This window comes from Lactuca saligna, chromosome 5, assembly GCF_052625555.1.
Source record: "Lactuca saligna cultivar CGN05327 chromosome 5, ASM5262555v1, whole genome shotgun sequence".
Classification (NCBI taxonomy): Eukaryota; Viridiplantae; Streptophyta; class Magnoliopsida; order Asterales; family Asteraceae; genus Lactuca; species Lactuca saligna.
The window spans coordinates 23,687,747-23,693,842 of NC_136421.1; positions in this window are offsets into that span (position 1 = coordinate 23,687,747).

Here is a 6,096-nt window from a genome sequence, read left to right on the forward strand (position 1 = left end):
AATCTAACTATTTTATAACTTGTACGGGATGTCTTTCCTCATGTTCTTTAACTATATCTTATATGGGATAGTGATCCCATGGTTTTGTATTTATATCTTATATGGGATAGTGATCCCATGGTTTTGTATCTATAACTTATACGGGATAGTGATCCCATGGCTTTCTAAATCTATATCTTATACGGGATAATGATCCCAAGGTTTAGTGTCTTCAACTATATCTAATACAGGATAGTGATCCCATGATTTCAATCTATAATTACATATATACATTAACTTATCTAGTGTCTAGTCCGGGATGATAGTCCCATGATCTTAAACCTGTACTTTCGGATGTGTCAAACTATCTTATATATGTCTTTCGGGATAGTGATCCCAAGATTTTCATTATATAGTTTTGGATGTTAAACTATACTTTGTGTTATACAACCGATCTTATAATTAGGAAAATATGGGATTTTCCTGGGGTAGAATACAATACATAACCGAATTGGTAACCAATGATAACTTAACCAACTTTACATAAGAAAATATAGGATTTTCTTGGGCAACATATCTTTACGGAAACTAAAGGAAATCGATACATTTTCATAAAACAAAACCGCTTATGAACTCACCAGCTTTATGCTGATTTTCAAACCGCTTGTATTCTCAGGTCCAAGTTAGACAGGTACCCGATGATCTCTTTTGATGAAGACGGAGTGCGTGGAAGACTCGTCTCAACTTTTGTTTATATGATGCATATGTATTTCTTGTATAACTTTACTTTTGAAAGAAATGTAAACTTTCATATATATGTAATGTAATGTTTGTTTACTGTGATTACTATGTACATTGGATTCGATACACAACGTGGTAGTCAACCCCGGAGACGTTTCCGCCTTTGGTTTTCAGGGTGTGACAGATTGGTATCAGAGCCCTTGTTTATAGTGAATAGAGTATACCAAACCTTACATGGTATAAAACTATAAACACTAAAGGGCCTCAGTGCTTTGAATTAAAAGTATCTTCAAAACTATAAGTATTTTCAAAAGTATACAAGTATACCGAATCGTCGAAATCCGTAACTTCAAGTAGAACAAAACATAAGTAAATGGGTGTTGTACACTGCGGTTAAACCTGGGCAGTTATGTAGTCGTGTCTAGGGTCAATATAGCATGGCCAACTATATTCATTCGAGACACGACCAACATGTGCTTGGGAGTGACTGTGGTACGCAGCATGCCTAATACTTACCTAACATTCCAAACAACGAATCGTCGCTGCAGCGCAACCATGAAATACTATGGGAGTATTTCCCGAGCCAATACTTCGTAGAAAATCCTCGTATACGCGATGTTACTTGATCATTCCGCTAGCGATAAAATGTTCTGTCTTGATAACTCATTCCTACTTTATCGCTTAGTATGATACTATATCTGTCTTGATGGGATATCCCCTGTTCCATATCTCTTGATTCAATTCAGAGGACTTATAATCCTCTCTTTCCTGATCTTTTAGATCAAGATGCCTCCGAGAAAGAGACCCAGCTCGAAGAACAACAACAATCCTCCTCCGCCACCACCTTCTCCTCAATTTGATCTCACATCACTTCAATCAGTTCTTACTGCTGCAATGGTGGCAGCTATGTCTCAAATGAATCCCGGTGGCTCCGGAGGTGGTCCCCAACCACAAAACCCAGAAGGCAACCAGGAACACCGAAGAGGGGGTTCCTACAAAGACTTCATGAACGCGAAACCCACAACCTTTGATGGCACTGGAGGTATCATTTCCCTGACTCGATGGTTCGAGAAAATCGAGTCAATCTTCGAAATATGTGCCTGTTCGGAGTCTGACAAAGTCAAGTTTGCTGCCTGCACCTTCCTTGATAAAGCCCTGACTTGGTGGAACGGCCGAGTCAAATCCTTAACCTTACCTGTAGCGAATGCCATGGGTTGGGAAGCTATGAAGGACCTTCTGCTTGCAGAGTACTGCCCTCGGGGCGAAATTCAGAAACTAGAACACGAACTCTGGAACCTTAAGATGAAGGGTTCCAACATAGCAGCTTATACTTCCAGATTCGATGACATGGCCTTACTCTGTCCGGGAATGGTTACCCCGGAGAGTAAAAAGATCGAGAGATTCATCTAGGGATTGACCCAGCCAACTAAAGGGAATGTCTTGGCTGCGAAGCCAGACACGTACGACAGCGCTAAATGCCTTGCGAAAATCTTGATCCATCACGAAGACAACTATGATGAGGAAACTACCACTCCTGAGTCGGACACAAGTGGAGGTGAAAGTAAAAAGAAATCTCGGAACAAGAGAAAGGCCCAGAGTACGAGAGGGTCTTCGAAGAAACAACAAACGATAGCAGTCCATGCTGCTACTAACCCTATTGCTGTCTCAGCTGTTGGATCTACAGCCTAAACTCCCACCAGTGGATACACTGGTACCCTTCCTTGGTGTGGTAAGTGCAACTACCATCACCGCATCCCTGGTCCATGTCGCGAAAGGAGCTGCGATAACTGTGGCAAGAAGGGCCATCTGTCTCGAACCTGTAGAAAGCCAGTCAAACCAACGAACCAATCATCGGGGGCAGGAATCAGTCCGGCCTGTTACAATTGTGGTGAAGCAGGGCACTTCAAAAGGAATTGCCCCAAAGCAACTACCACCACTGATCCCTCTGTCGCCGCAGGTAATCCTCTCTTTGATAACTCTTATACCTGCAACTCTTTTCGATTCCCGTGTTTTAAGGAAAAACCTGTTATCTATCTATTTGAATGTTTTCTAAGCTCAATTCCTCGTATGCAATCGAAATGTGCATCATCGAGACGACTAACCAATGAGATTGAGAATGCTAACTTCGCGCCTATAGATCGAATCCTCGATCCAGAGGACTATTCTATTCCATTTGGTTAAGTGGGAAACCTTTCACGAAAATACTTTGATGCTACGTTTAACATGGAATGACGGAGTCTCATTCATGTTGTTATCCTAGTTTCGAGAGGGTCGCCCGTCCATATCTCTTCCTCGACCTAACTCTCATGATCTTCGACATCGAACTTTCGTATTGTTTCATGCTCTAAAACTCAAGAGTTTTCCTGATACGAATTACCACATTTCTCGTTTCTGTGATCATCAAGAAACGAGAAGTTCGTAGCTCTTTCTACTAAATGTCTATCCCGAAGAGTTTCCGGGAATTTCATTCGAACGTCTAAATTTAATTCCACATCGTATGTTTCGAAATCTTCGTAGAGACCCGATTCCACTTAAGAAAGTGATGATCCAAAATATCGAATCCATTCGAGTTTCATTTCAAACTCATGATCTATATCCTATTCTTTGAATTTCAGGACGAAATTCCCTCTAACGGGGGGATAATGTAACAACCCGAAATTTGTTCGTCGCCAAAACCTGTTCTACCCGGAAAGTCGCCGTTATCGGATTCGTTTCGTTTTCTCCTTGGAGTTAATCGTATAAACTTATATGTTTATTTTATTCTAATGAGTGTCTAAATTACTCAGGAACTTATGTTATTAGCCCAAAAACATTTATTTCATGAGTTTTTATAATGTTCCTGTCGGGTGGCAGAAACTCAATCGGGTGCGACCAAAAGCCGCGTTTAGCGCCGGTATCGGGTAGAATTCCACCGTTTGTAAATTTTAGGAACTATATAAACATGTTTCAGCCTTCATTTGAAGCTTTTCCTTCTCTCACTACTCTCTCTCTAACCTCTCTCCAAAATCCAAAGATTAAGTGTCCAAAACTCAATTTTAAGGCTTCAAATCCTTAAGGTACCATCCTAGCCTTAATCTACAGCATGTTTAGCTTCCAAACTAGACACTTAATCATGAAATTGGACAATATATATGAGTTTACGGCCTAAGAAGGTGCTTAGGCCGTAAACACCAAAAATGATGGGTTTTGAGCCCTTAAACCCCTCCTTGACTAGTTTGGACTTTAGAAATGGCTATGGTACTTCATGATATGGACTCTAAACATGTAAAACATAATTTTTGTGATGTTTGAAGGATTTTACGGTCAAGGATCATTCTTGGGCCGTAAACTCATATAATTAGGGTTTTCATGCCCTTAAACTCTTCCAAATCACTTCTATGGCTTAGATATGAATTATAGGACCTTGATTCTAGCAGCTGGACACTTGAAACATGAATTCTGGGGGATTTAGATGAGTTTACGTCCAAGGAGAGTTCTTTGGCCGTAAACTCCCCAAAACATGGCATAAATCCAATTCTAAGGTGTTAGAAAGCCATCCAACACCACCAAAAGCCTTGGAATAAATCTAGGGACCAACCAAAAATACTTTGAGGGCCTAAAACACATCATTTGTGGGGTTTCTAAGAGTTTACAGCCAAGGCATGTTCTTGGGCTGTAAACTCCAAAATCTTTGGTGTTAGAATGCAAACTAAACACCCCTAAGGCCCTTAGATGAATTTTAGAAGTCCTTTCATGCAAGTTCTAGACCTTGAAACACCTTGGAGCACCATGTATTAGAGTTTACGGCCATGAAGGGGGTTTCATGGGCCGTAAACTCCATAAACACCCCAAAAGTCCCTTGCAAACTCATGATAGACCTTGGATTAATTCTACCAATCACATGTGATTTGTTCTAGCACCATTTAACATCATTTTCTTGGAAAAATAGGGGTTTACGGCAATGGATCTAAGCTTGGCCATAAACTCCCATAAAAGGGATCTATTTGATGTTTAGTAATCATCCCAAGTCCTTAAACCAAGTCTAGAAATTATCCCCTAAGTGTTGGAAGTCAAATTTGCACCATAAACCACCCATCATGAGTTTACGGCCGTAAACTCATGGGGATGGGTGTTTAGGCCGTAAACTCCCATAATGGGAGTGTTCCTTTGATGTCCCCACTCATTTCCCAAGTCCCTTGTGTCACTCATGTCCCTAAACGCCACCCGGGTCACTCCAAACACTTGTATCAGAGTGTTATCGCGACTTGAAGCAAGTGTCCCTATCATATGAATAAACTAAGTCCTAATTAGATACAAATGTGTATCTTTACATCATAATTAGGAACCTCATGTGTTTACAAGTTCCGGTTCAACTCTTAGCATCCAAACCATCTCGTATCTCGTCCGGTGAGTTCATACCCCTACGACTTTTTCACTGTTTTCAATGTTTTCAAGGGGGGGGGGGGATACAAGCAAACTATAACTGTTTTCCAATCACAACATTGATATGTTTCAAACAATATCTGACAAACTTATAAACTCTCTTACTCCTTATGTATTATGTTGAGCATAAGGAATGACTATTCGATTTCAACTAAATGGATTTTAGTTAAGGAAACAATCAAACTAATCAAATTATTATGGGAATAATTTGGGGGTCTTTACTGTTCTTTCTATCGTATACTGATGTCTATATCAAGATATTAGATAAACTATGTCTGATTCAGTTTATCTCCGTATCATTTTAATGTATTGTCAGATAATTTCATGTATGTATCTATAGTTACTGTACTATGTTTCATAATCTACTGTATGTCAATATCTTATGAGAACCCTGTGAATAGTTTAGTACTGGTTTGTGAGATAGTCACAACCCTTTATGGATGATCAATAAATCCTCCCCGGAAGTGTAACCAGAGTCTCCTGGAGGGAGAGCGCGGAATTTGTGAATAGATCTATTCGGGACTGACAATCCCACACCTTAACTGCTAGCTACAGTTAGGCGGGCACGCCTGGGGTGACAAATTTCTGGATATCGTTTCAACGTCTGACAAACGTCAAGGAGGTCACGTTGTCGTATTAGTATGGTTACCCGACTCACAACATGTATTAATACCAGCTTATTCACAGTTTGGGTTTAGAATCTATATTTCGTTCGGGATAGTGATCCCATGGTTTTGCATCTATATTTTATATCTCTTTTGGGATTATGATCCCATGATATTGTTTCTAGATCTCTTTCGGGATAGTGATCCCATGGTATTATCAAACTATTTTATATCGATGTCCTATACGGGATAGTGATCCTATGGTTTATTCCTATATCTCTTTCGGGATAGTGATCCCATGGTATCAATCTAACTATTTTATAACTTGTACGGGATGTCTTTCCTCATG